This window comes from Mauremys mutica, chromosome 10 (genome assembly GCF_020497125.1).
Source record: "Mauremys mutica isolate MM-2020 ecotype Southern chromosome 10, ASM2049712v1, whole genome shotgun sequence".
Classification (NCBI taxonomy): Eukaryota; Metazoa; Chordata; order Testudines; family Geoemydidae; genus Mauremys; species Mauremys mutica.
In genome coordinates this window covers 21,180,003-21,194,178 of record NC_059081.1, presented here as the reverse complement: position 1 = coordinate 21,194,178, position 14,176 = coordinate 21,180,003, and the positions used below count along the sequence as shown (strand labels likewise).

Below are 14,176 nucleotides of genomic sequence, written 5' to 3'. Positions count from 1 at the left end.
TATATTTCCATGAAAAATGGCATTTTGAACAAATGCTATTCCTTGGTGGAAATTTTTTCAATAAAAAAAAATTAAGCCAGATCTACTTAAAAAGTACAGAGTCTTTGATACATTTTGGGAAACAATAATACTAATAAAAAAAAGAACAACTTGTTCAAAATGCACTTCTGTGCAACTGTGAAATAAGACAATCTTTAGATGAAGCTTTGTACAGTAAATGTTTACTGTTGTCCATATTTCTTTGATTGTTTTTCATTAATAGGAAGATAAAACAGCTAGATGTTTTGAGTATGCCTCTTGATAAGTCTGGGAGGGCTTTTTTTGCTCTGAGAATTCAGAAGGCCTCTCATTCATATTTGCTTCAGGCTGAAATGCATCTGGCTTAAGATAATGAAGTCACAAACATAGACATGCTGGAGATAAGTCTTCAGTGAACTGTAATTATATTTTGATAATTATATTAATCAACTTTATTTTTATATAAGACATTCAGCCATATTTCTACTTCAATTCCATTACACGGTCTTATATCATGACGTCTTTTGGATAAGAAGATTTTTTTGTGTTTCTGTAACTTATGCTTTATCAAATATAAAGCATATATTGTCCAGTGCCTATGTCATGTTCCAAGATATGCTCAGACTTCCTGAACTATTTCCTGAACTGTAGTTGGTATTCAAGATAAATTAGAAGCTCTTAGAGAGAAATGAAGAGGAACACTCTTGAGGTGGAAAAGCCATAGTTAAATCATCCAATATTTTAATTGAAATAATAACAATAATATTTTGCATTTATAGTGTTCAGTGTCTTTCAACAAAGCACTTTACAAACCATCATAACATCAGTGTCTGTGTTGTTCCATGCATCTCATAGGTTAAATAACACACAGAGGGCATGATGTAAAGACCACTGAATTCAATAGAAAATAGAAAGTATCCTAATTACTTCAACGGTTTTTGGATTGAGTCCAGGGAGGTTAAGACATTGCAATGTAATCCACTACCAGAGACCCCTGAACCTTTGTGGAGGTAGTCCCATTAGGAAAATCAAATTCCGTTAGTAGTGTTCTTGTTGTGAAGTCTCTATAACACATCCTCCCCACTAATGCTTTTCTCACTGCTTTCCTCTTTTAATAAAAGGAAAAGGGTCTTGGTTTGTTTTTAATTTAATATTTCATACCTATGTCAGTATCTAAAGTATATTTAGTAGTTTCAAGAAACCCTTTCAAGAGAACCAGATGGGATGGAGGGACAAATAGACAGTGGCAGAATGACATTTTTATACAGAGTTTACAACAATTCTTATTAAATTATTAGGGTACCAAACTGCAACACGAATTATTAGCAACCTTTAGTGTGTATATTTGGGCCAGATTCTAAATATGCTACAATCATTATAAATACTTTTGGTATTCAGTGTAATCAGCTATATCAGCTATATTCACTATAGAAAACATTTCCAGCAGTTGCCAGTAGCAGAGATGCCTGTTTCCATTAGTAAAGTCCCCGAAGTAGCTATATTCTTACCAGTGGGCATGCACAAAACCACTTAAGTCCTTATAGAATCGTGGAATATCAGAGTTAGAAGGGACCTCAGGAGGTCATCTACTCAACTCCCTGCTCAAAGCAGGACCAAACCCAACTAAATCATCCCAGCCAGGGCTTTGTCAAGCCTGATCTTAAAAACCTCTAAGGAAGGAGATTCCACCACCTCCCTAGGTAACTCATTTCAGTGCTTCACCACCCTCCTAGTGAAAATGTTTTCCATAATATCCAACCTAAATCTCCCCCACTGAAACTTGGGACCATTACTCTTTGTTCTGTCATCTGGTATCGATGAGAACAGTCTAGATCCATCCTCTTTGGAACCCCTTTTCAGGTAGTTGAAAGCAGCTATCAAACCCCACCTCATTCTTCTCTTCTGCAGACCCCAGTTCCCTCAGCCTCTCCTCATAAGTCATGTGCTCCAGCCCCCTAATCATTTTTGTTGCCCTCCGCTGGACTCTTTCCAATTTTTCCACATCCTTCTTGTAGTGTGGGGCCCCAAACTGGACACAGTACTCCAGATGAGGCCTCACCATTGCTGAATAGAGAGGAATGATCACGTCCCTCGATCTTTTGGCAATGCTCCTACTTATACAGCCCAAAATGCTGTTAGCCTTCTTGGCAACAAGGGCACACTGTTGACTCATATTCAGCTTCTCGTCCACTGTAACCCATAGGTAGTTTTCTGCAGAACTGCTGCCTACCTGTTCGGTCCCTAGTCTGTAACAGTGCATGGGAATCTTCCATCTTACGTGCAGGACTCTGCACTTGTCCTTGTTGAACCTTATGTCACCAAGGTGTTCAGTGCCTAAACTCTGGATAGAGTCTCAAACTAGGTGTCCCCTCACCTATCTCACCTATGGGACCCAATCCAGGAGACATTCTCAGAGGCTGATTAACAGTGCACCCACCAGATCAGTTCCTGCTCAAAAACCTTTTTGGGGTAGAGTTGGTTAGTGGATTCATTTGTATGGTAGGAGATGTGGGTTGAAGTCCCTGCTCTGGACCAGGCAGACTGGGAATTTGAACACTGGTGTCCCACATCTCAGGTGAATGCCCTAACCACTGAGCAACTGGATATTTGGGAGGCAGGGGCAGCAGCTCCCCATTCCTACTCCTCCATTTTTTTGTGAAAAAAGGTTGACCTGATTTAAGCACCTATCTCTGGGAGAGGGGTCATGGCTGTGAATCCCAAATTAGGCTGGTCTAGAGTTAGGCCCTAACCCCCTTTGAGGGGCAGGGCTTAGGCCAAACCCCTTCCCCATGGCATTTCCTATTGGCTAGCTTACGCAGCTCCCAATGCTGGCTTTTGTGAATCCCAGTTTTTGGCTTCCAAGTCTCTCCACATAATGTATAGGGAGCCTGGAAGCCTAACTTGGGACTGAGGATTTCACTTGGTGGCAGGATAACTAAAAGTTAGACATCGCAATGCTGACCATAAAGCCCAGATTCTCAATGGCATTTCAGTCCCTAACTCTCATTCATTTAAATGGGAGTTAGACTTTTAGTTCGCAGCAAGCTGAGGTGTGAACCTACCCCACACTAGCCTGTTGCACACTAACTGTCCTTGTGTACCCTACTGATGCACACCAGTGGTTTGTTAGTGTGCTTTAATCTGCTCCCCTTTCAAAGCATGGTAGAACAAAATGCACTAATGAACTGTTAGTGAATGTCTGCAGGATCCACATGGACAGTTAGTGCATGGCAAGCTAGTGCAGGTAGAGTCACAACCAAGATTTCTGTAAACTAAGTGTTCATGTAGATAAATCCTTAAATACCTTTGAGGATCTGAGCTACATTCCCCTTTGTGGATATACCCTTCTGAGCCCCCAAAGCTCTGTCATTTTGCTTCCCTTCAGGGACACTGTCACAGGTTGGCTGGCCCTTTAGAGGGATTTGGGACCTGTGTCACCTGTAGCAGATCAGCTATCTCCTAGCTGAGACTGATCAGCTGGAGATCAGGTGATTATAAGAGCCAACACGTAGTTCAGTTGATGTGGAGAGCTACAGGAAGTCAGCTTTTGTTTCATTCACAAAAAGTGAGGCTGAATGCAAGTTCAGGTAAACAAGTAGTACTTTATTAAACCCTATGAACTGCTCTTTGTGGCTGAATAGCTGTTGGCCCTACTCCCCTGCCATCCTCCAAGTTTTCACTGGTGTCCCATCAATAACAGTCACTCTAGGGAATATGGGTCCTCTGACTCCAGGTCCACTAATCATTATATAGCTTTTGTGACAGACCCTGGAACAGGGAGAGTTCCTGGCATGTGGCTTGGAGAAAGAGCTGCATGCTGAATTGGTGTTATTTGGAAGAAATTAAGCTGAAGTCCTGAAGAAAAGGGCTTGAACCAGGCTTTATGGAAAGTGTGAATTCTTCCTGGGCTGGAGAGACATGCCAGCAACCTACAGTCACATTCCTTCTACTGGCTTGCCCCCTCCCACACTACACAGCCTTAAACCACAGAAACCCCTGGCTTAGTTTTGACATCAAATGACAAGGTGAAGTCACCAACACAGAGGTTCTTCAAAGGGTAAATTTACCAAGTGTGATAGCCCTGCGCAAGCAAAGACTACTGCGCTGGCTGGGCCATTGGAGTAGGTTGAAAGACAGATGCATACCCAAGGACATGCTATACGGGGAGCTATCAGAGGGAACAAGAACAACAGGATGCCTCAAGCTTTGCTATAAAGACACATGCAAGTGAGATATGAAGGAATTTGGAATTGATCCTGACTGATGGGAAACCTTGGCAAGTGGTCGTAACAAGTCTCCATCAGAGCATCAAAGTCCATGAAAGGAACTGGCTCCTACAGCTTGAAGACAAAAGAACCAGTTGGAAGCAAGTAGCTCCCAACCAAGATAAATATGTTTGCAACAACTGCCAAAGATCATGCAAATCTCGGATTGGACTATTCTGTCACATGAGACATTGCAAACCATCTACATCATAGGCTGCAATTCTCACCATCGCTCGCAGACGAAAGGATGCTGATGCAACCTAGCGCTTCGGATGGTAACCCCCACTGTCTGCAGATGTTTTTGACTACATAAATGGGGCTTTATTGCACCTTCTGTTGAGCCTAAAAGAGAGTTTGACATGCCATTGACTTTAATGGGAGCTATGATTTTCTTTGGACCCAAGACCCCCTGATAGCAGTCATTAGCACCTTTCTACACAATATTTGCCTTTCAGTTTTTCAGCCTTTAGGGATCACATTTTCAAATTTTTTTTTGCAACAAGATAGGGCTAGAAACTTTTTTTTTTAATGAGAGCTGGAATTCTCACATAACAGTTTAATATTTAATAAAAATACCAAATATTGTAAAACTTGAAATGAAAAGATCACAGGTTGGCAATTTGAGGGAAATGAGGTTTAACCAGTGATGTGGTGCCAATATTTTAACAAAGGATTCTAATGAACATTGTCTCCTTTGAACTCTAGTATATATTGTCTGCCAGTGTGTGCACAATTCAAGGAGAGGTTAGGGACTGTGGAATCTATTCATTTGTTTTCCCTCTTCAGTAAAAGCCTTTTCTACATGATCATTTTTTACTCATTTAACGAAATTGGTTTAGAAACTAATTTAGTGAAATCAGTGCAACCTCCTTGTGTGGACACTCTTATTTCAGTTCACACAAGCCTTATATCCATTTAACTTAAGTTGATAAGGAATAGATTCAAGTTAACGTGTGATAAAGTATCCTTAAACTGCAATAAGAGTCTCCATACAAGGAGATTAAACCCTGTGGGAAATAAACTTGTATTAAGCACACTAAAATAGCTTTTACTCTGTTCCTAGAAAAAAAATCCATTATATTAAAACAGTGTTTCAGTGAGCAGTTCGAAATGGGGGCAATCAAGGATATTCTCCCTTGAGCAATGTGTTTTGTTTTTAAAACTGACAGTTGGTGCTATCTGTTGCACACTTTTAAAAAGAGTTCTTCTAAAGTGTTGTTATGAGCCTGAAGGATGCATCATCATCTCTGGAATAATTAAGCAATATCTAGGGAAGTTATTACATTCCTTCAAAAGCAGGGAAATTGTTCTAATTTTCCTTTCAGTTAGGTGGTAGAAATTTAACAAAGTGTTCCTGTAAGTACCTCATTGGACTTGTCTCGTTTTAAGATAAAATGTTCAACCCCACCTCTGTAGACTTAGCACAAAGCAATCATTTATGAAAAGAGGAATCAAATCCCTCCCTCCTCCCACCTGCCTCCCTTCATACAAAACCCGGTGCAGGGCATAGGGCAGTTATGGAGCTAGTTCACAGCAGGGGCGGCTCTAGGTGTTTTGCCGCCCCAAGCACGGCAGGCAGGCTGCCTTCGGGACCAGCGGACCCTCCGCAGGCACGCTGCCGAAGCCAGCCTGCCTGCCGCCCTCGCAGCGACCGGCAGCGCGCCCCCCGTGGCTTGCCACCGCAAGCACGCACTTGGTGTGCTGGTGCCTGGAGCCGCCCCTGGTTCACAGACTGCAGTAGCTGCTGTAGCGCACTGTGGGCATGCACAATCTCAATCAGAGTTTGTGGCCAGTAGATCTGTGCAACTCAGGGAACCACTAGCTACACTATTCCTGTTCTCCTGCCACTTTCACAAAATCCTGCACCATCTCATTGGCCACAATTGAGCCCAAATTCTGGGACACAGAGTCCCACGCAGTGGATTTCTATGGGAGCTGTACAGCTCCCAGGTACAACTTTCTAAACAGCTTAGCCCCTTCCTTCCCCAGAATTGCCATGGTTTTGCCACATTTTGGGTTTTGTTTGCTTGTGGGAGAGGTGGGGGGAGGGGCAGGATTTTATCCTAACAGAGTTTTCTTTTGGACTTACACTCCTCTGCCATTACCCCTGTGCAAAGTGGGTGTAAAATGTTACCAAATCATAATGAAAGGTGAAATGCACTGGAGAATCAGGCTCTTGGTCTCCAGCTATTTAATTTTTCTTTCTGGAATATCTAAACTATCTATTAACCAATGGGATTATTTCCATCCCTTGCCACATTGGACATGCCAAACTGATCATAAGTATATAAGAAAAATCATATATTGCTCTTATTAAAATGATAATTATTGACTTCACTGGTATTTTAGTGAGTTATTGCTCAGTTAGGAAAGATGTGCTGCACTAGTGTCCCATTAATAAGCTAAAAATACCTTGGGTAAATTACTAAATTTTTGTGAAAGGTTTTCAGCATCACTGACATATAATGAAGAAGAAAAAAGGAACTAGTAAAGAAGAAGGGAAAACAACAGTAAATAGGGTAAATAGATGTTATGATGCATGCAGCAAAAAAGGAACTAGTAAAGAAGAAGGGAAAACAACAGTAAAGAGGGTAAATAGATGTTATGATGCATGCAGCAAACTTTTCCACTTATGGATTCCTTCCATACCCAGACAAAATAAAGCAGCTGACCTTTGCCAGATTCAACAGAAGAATTGCCAGGAGAACTTGTATAGATGTTCTCTGGCACAAAAGTGATTAAGAGATTAAGAGACCTAGTCACTGCAGCTGTGTATACAGGCAAAAAGTTGTTCTAGTTATTTTGAGGAAGGAAAATGAGTATGCGACTATAAAAAAAAAGTGAATATTACCATGGCTTCTTAGACCTATTTGGTTAAATACCACTGATGTTAATTTAAGGATTCTCTGGTGGTTACTAACTAGTTAGCTCCCTCCAGGACAGCTGCTAGTTGATACAACATGTCACAAGACTTGGATGCAAGCAAGGTATAAATAGGAGGATTTATGGTATAAAATATAAAGTTCAATCAGCTCTAGATACATTTACCATGTTTTCTACCCCCTCACTCCCTCTGAGCTCTCCTTCTCCCCCATCAGAATCAATTCTAGATACAATAAAATATATGTATTATAACAGGACAGATTCTGTTCTCCACCCTGGCCCCTATATGTCACTCTTGTGGAACTGTGCCAGGGAGAATTCCTCCTGCATAGGCACAGCATGGACAGCCGTAAGCAGCTTTCTACAGAGAGTGTGCTGGGGACAGTAGCAGTTTCTGTAGCACGCAACACTTCTGGACGCTCTGAGCTTCTCCAGACTGTGGAGTGGCTCTTCAAGGCTGTGGAAAATTAGTCATTTTTGTCTCTGGAGCAGCCCAGAATCCCTACAGTGCCAAAGTGGCTTAAAAGCACCTTTGTTCTGATTATTACCTTGAACTACATGCTCTGTGTTATGCTCAACCAATTTAACTTCTACCTCCTTTCTAGTGTCACCTGAGTAGCATTCAGGAAGGTGAATGACATTTATTCTATTCATTTTATTTGTATTCATGTATTTATTTAGATATAAAAACTTCAACTCTCCGGGACTCTGAGTACCATTGGCATAGAATTAAAACGCAACACATAGAAATTATTAAGCAAATTCAATTAAAGCAGCAACATTTTGCTTTACTCTCTAGCCCTACTACATCTCATACTACTCACTATTAAGCAGACTCAATGTGGATCAAAACTCTCTCACCACACTTTCCCCTAAAATCCAAATCCCAACTCGACTACCTCAGCTCTCTACCAGTGATCACTCAGACAAATGGGCCTTTGCAGCATACTCGGAATGTCTTCAGGTGTGGGCTACTTTGGGCTAATAGGGAGTGGAGAAGAGCATACAATACAAAAGGAAAGGGATTTCTTAGAAAATGTTCTCCTTTCTCTTTTATTCTGGGTGATCCAACTCAAGCATCCTTGCTAATCTCAACTGTGTCAATGCAGCATTGAGATAGATATGATTTCCTAGGAAGGGATTCACAGATCATGGCTATGCACAGAAGTTAGATCCATAAGTTTCTGCAATGCAATGAGCAGTAAACCATGTGGAATAAACAGAGGCTATTAATTGCAATGGGCTTTGCTGGGTTGAATGTGAACTCAGTGGGAAGCAATCCCATATCAATGCAATTGTACCCGAGGATACTATTTTACCTTAAGTTAAAGAAATGTGGGCCCCCCTTCAACTCCTGTTGAAGACAATGACAAAAGTCCATTTGATTTCAGTGAAAGCAGGATTGGACCCTGAGGGCAAAATCCTGTCACTCACACAAAGTCTGAGGAGCCATGTTTCGTGGTTATAGTAGCTTCTGGCAGTTATTCATCCCTGGTACTTTCTAGCCTATAAGTTACAAAAGGAAAGCCTCCACAAAGTTGTGCTCCATGATATGCAATTATGGCTTTTTGACATCCAGCTTTTTCTTCCTGGGTAGCAGAACTGCATTAGTTCCACTGTGTCTGAGATCTTACACAGGCATGTAGAACGGGGTAGAATTTGCCCTTTAAAATATAAAAGAAAATAAATTTGGGTAATTTGGGGGTAATGTATTGAAAATACCTAGCCTACTTTCCTATAAATTAAATGAGAAGTGAATTCACCAATTTACTTTGTCGAGTAATGATGGCTAAACAAAGAAGATTAATTACATTATAATCTCTTATGTTTGGAAATCATCCATCAGTAACTGCAGAACTTATTGGTCTGTTGAGCTCAGTAACACAGACCACTAATTAGTTTCTGCAACTTAGATTAAAAAGCACAGGCAAAGCAATGATTGGGTTTCCAAAATTCAAATTATCTAACCTATTATTCAAAACTGCTATGCATTTGAAATCTCAAACAGGTTTGAGACCATGCCAGAGTATATTGACACTGAATCCACCTGGATGGACTTCAGGTCCCAGATAATCGATATTGCTATGACCGTCATTGGTCCCAAAATAAGAGCCAAGAAGTCCTTAGTCTCCATTAATATCTTAAACATCATCAAACAGCATCATATGGCTCATTTGAGAGGTGATATGGTCACATATCATAAACTAAATGGTATTTGTAATAAAACAGTACATGCTGACTACTGGGTTTTTATGGAAGCCAAAGCCATGGCACTTGAGGAAGCTTCTGCCAGGAGTGATATCACCTCCTTGTATAAACACTTGGACAACCTCACTGACGAGAAAGTCATTCACTCGGTGTGCTCTACTTCAGTTCTAGTGAGCTAATCAATACAGAAGTGGAGTACATGGGACACTGGCATGAACATTTCAGTCATAATATAAACATACCCCCAATTTCTTTGGACCCTGAAATCAAAATGATCCTGGTGAATGTACTATCAACAAATCCCACAGAATTATAAAGAAACTTAAGGGAAATAATGTGGAAAGAATCTGTGGAATTCCTGTGGCACTGCTTAAAATAACCTCTGAATCAGCTATTCTCTTTTGGCTGCAGGTGGTGTTCAGTATAATCTGGAGAACAGAGATGGTCTTGTCTGAGTGGCAAAAAGACATTTTTACAGCTTTAGAAATGTAAAGGCAGCAAATGAGACTGTTGTAATCATTGAGGCAGCACTCTTCTGTCTGTCTCAGATAAAGTTTTTGCTTCTGTCTTGTTGGCTAGAGCTACCAGTATCTGTAGGAGCAAGAGAAGACCACAAGAAGCTGGCTTAACTCCTGGCCATTCTATGACAAAGCAAATCTTCACAGTGTGCCAGTTTATCAAGAAGGCACAAAAGTCCAAGCACCCCATTCACACTGCATTTGTGGATATCAAGTCTGCATTTGACTCTGATAGGGAATCACTCTGGCTGGTCTTGAAACCTGCAAGTCTCCCTGACAGGCTCTGTAGAACGTTCTGTTTCCTATTTGATGACTCCTCAAGTTAACTTCTTGTAAATGGGAAAGGAACTGCCTTCTTCTGAATTAGGTTGGACACTTGACAAGGGTGTGTTGCTGCTCCAGAAGCCTTTAATACTGTCATAGACTACACGCTTGACCAGGGTCTAAGTAAATGAATTTTAGTCATATGATAAGAACCTCACTGACATTGATTTTGCTGACAACATAGCACTGCTTGTTGAATCAGTGGATGAGTTGGTTGTGGTACTTGAAGCCTTGAAAACCTCAGCGGCAAAAATCAGCCTGAAAATTAATTGTGGTAAAAGTAAAATTAATCCATTCAGTGATTTTGAACATGGTGCTGGGCTGTAGCATCCTATAGTGTGAACACCCATTGAAGATTGTTGCTGATTTCACTTACTTCTGAAATGTTGTCAGTATCACAGGCAGGCTTGAGAAAGAACTTGAAGCCCACACTGCAAAAGCATCATCAGGAATGGGACACCTCAACAAGAATGTCTTTCACAAACCAAACACCCTGATAAGTAGAGAGATGAAGCTGAGGATATATAATGCTTTGCTGGTCAGTATTCTGACATATGGGACTGAAACATGGCCCCTCACTGTCAAGTTTCAAGGAAGTTGGACACCATTCAGATGAAGCATCTCCAAATAATCAAAAACATCACATGTTACAAATTCAAGTTCAATTATGAGATCCATTTTTTAGCTAACCAGGTCCCACTCTTTCAAATGGTTGCCCAATGCCTTCAAATGCCCACCAACTTCCCTGCAAGAATCATATTTGATTTTGACCCAAAGACAGCACGACTGAAGAGACCCTTTGGAAGGCCTAAAACATGATGGCTGGATGGCATCAACAGACACCTTTTCCTCACAGACATCCTACCCCATAAGCTCCAGATTTGGCACAGGACAGAACAACATGTAGGCACAAAATATGTTTGGTGATCTCTGTGTTGTCCAAGTGACAGTATGAGAACTAATCAACCAACTAACCTGTAAATTCTTGGATTTTTGAAATAAATATTTGTAGTCTGTCTGCCTCTAATGCAGGCAAGGGTCCCATGAAGAAAGGAATAAAATAAAATAAAATAGGTCATTTGAAGAAAGCTTGACCCCTCTAGAACTTAATGCTTTACTTTTAAAATTGCTAACTAAAATAAGGAAAATAAAACCCTACAAAGGTGTTTATTTAAATTAACATGTAGTGAACCATAGAGCAAGGAAAATCAGAGTTCAGGCTAAAACTCCTTTCTTAACTCTCCAGATGAGTTCTGCCTTGACACGAGCCCAAGGTTTCAACGACTTTATAGAGGGTGTAAATCAGGGCAGAATTTGATCCTTCTTGACTAGGGACCTAATACAGAGCCTACTGAAATCAATAGAAAGACTGCTATTGGTTTCACTGGATTTTGCACTAGGTCTCATTCTGCCTAAGAGAACTTATTTTAGGTTTAGCCTAAAATTTGGGGCAAGAATGAGAACTGTTTCTTTTTGTGATCTGGTCTGTTTTCACTGATGGTAACATTTTCTTGTTTGTGTTTTTCCCGCGCTGTTCTTCTGGCACCTGTCTCAAGTTCAAGAAATTCAATATATGTGGAAACCATCATTGGCACTCATATTTGAGACTTTTTTTTTAAGGAAAATAATTGTAATGATTTTGCATATGGTCAGATAATACTCAGACAGAAATGGGCTTTAAGGAGTGATTTGAAGAAGAGAGAGGAGGTATTTGGCATTGCTAAATAGTTGCCTGTTCCAAGTGCAGAGGGTGGCATGAAGACAGTAGAATGAGGAGACTGAGAAAGCTATTAGGAGAGAGTGAGAGAAACAAAAGGAGGAGTAGAAAGAATGAGAGCAAGGATGTGTGAATAAAAACATTTTTCAGTCAGTTGGTTAATTCTCAACATTCAAATTCTATTTACTAGAGAATGTAAGGGTATTTTTGTTTAAAACTTTACATGTACTATAGTGAATATTAGATGTGGACTCACTCAGGCAGCAAATTATGTGTAGTATGCAAACAAGTCATAGATAGATTAAATCACCATGTGTTTTCAGTCATTGTCAGCCAGTGGAATTCAACTGCCAATTTATTTTTGCCTTTTTCCAGCAGTCTCAGCTGGCTACACAGCTGGTCAGCACTATTCAATTCAAGGCTCTGTACACCTTTATGGGAACAGTGCAAACAATCCAAATCCAGTTTGTAAATTAGACATCCTCTGGTAATATTAGCTATTATTTGTGTAGAATAAGACAAATATTTTAGGAAAAATGTATGTTGGAAAGTTGCTTAATCCATACTTATTTTGCAAATGACATGTATATGTTAATTTCATTCAGAATGTAATTTTAAATAAACATACATATAATCAGCCTTGCCTCTAGTTCCCTATCTCAGAGAACAGTTCCATTTCAAGTCATCTTAAGGGAAGGCTTATTGTTTAAGGTCCAAATGTGGGCTAGTTATTGGAAAGACAAAATAAATTCAGGAACAGACTAGGGACAGGGATCCAGCAAAAGAAACTGCAGCCAAAAAATGTAATTCTCCTATTACAAAAGAAATAGGGAAATCACACAGAGAACATTTGAAAAGTATACAGATTGTGACAAGGGACAGTTTTTCAGCAGCAAGTCAGTCCATTAATTTTGCATGAACAAAAAGCTATAGAAAAGACCCTCTAATTATTATGAGAAATATGTTTTTGTTTTTAAAATAATCAAACCTCTCTCACTAATAGTTGCATTACTATGAGTCATAATGTCATGTGCCAGTCACATTCAGTTCTCTCCCAAAATATAACTGTCACACCCTGATGGAGGGCTTAGCAACTACAAAATTAAAATAGAACACCCTAAGAGAAAATTCAGTCCTCAAACAAAACTGTTGACTCTTTTCTTCAAGACAAATAGACCCCCACTAATAATGATTATATGGATTAAGGCTGACTTCAACTAACAATTTGTAAAGACCCCAAGTGTTAAACTGTAGCCAGATTTCTTTCTCGTGGATTTGCCCAATTACTTTAAACTGGTCCCCAAACTGAATTTTCTCTATCCATTTGGAGCTTATTTTACAGTCCCCCTGCAGCACTCAGATAGACTTGAATTGTGGAAAATATCTACAGATTTTGAAAGGATCAAATCATTTAGACTGCAGTCTACCAACCCATTTCTTATTTTCCCCCCAGGAAGAGAAAAAACCTGTCACAACTCATTAAAACACCCTGTGTTAAAAAGCAAATTTTTCTAGACACTTCATCCAATTTGGGGTGAGGCTGGTTTGGGGTTTTTGTTTGTTTCTGCAAATCCGAGTCCTACAAGAAATAATTAATACAGTGGCTGTTTCTACCATGTTGCTTCTGCTAGGTTTCAAGCCTTTAGTACTATGACTCTTGTTTTGTCCAGATGGCATATACTTAATATTGTTCCAGCAGTAGATTTCTATGAAAGAGTTCAGTAGTAATGAAATATATTATATTCACTGTTTGTCCAACGTTACATGCCGATAGCAAATAAATTATTAAAACAGAATGTATTCACATTGATTGCTGTGAAGGTTATACATGCATCAGTAAATCAAAACAAGCTCTCAAAAGATAGAAAATCAATGTATGTGACAGATAGGAAAAGCGTGGATGTTGAAATCTCTCTCAGACATTTGGCTGTTTTTTGAAAAAATAATTTAATATAACAGAAGTATTTTTAAAACATGTTGCTTTGACTGAACATAACTAATGTGCAAAATTGGAGGCCTGAACAGAGCGAAAATATACCTAGACAATAATAAAGCTTATAGTAGCTTTATAGTAGCTTTTGATAGAATATAGAATAACAATTTTATTTTATTATTGTGCTGAAAATGCAAAGCTTTTCATGATGTACTTAGTGTCATAAATAAATTCCCAACGGCAGCATTTACTGCAAACGGTGTTGATTTTTTCCTCCACATATGAGTTGTAGTCTACGAATAATCAAAAC

General features: G+C 39.7%; 1 protein-coding gene across 1 annotated transcript in view; it reads left to right on the top strand.

Annotated features, from left to right (window-relative positions):
- LRP1B (LDL receptor related protein 1B) overlaps positions 1 to 14,176 on the top strand; it is a 1,288,869-nt gene that overhangs the window by 588,722 nt on the left and 685,971 nt on the right. The gene's annotated exons all lie outside the window — the stretch shown is intronic.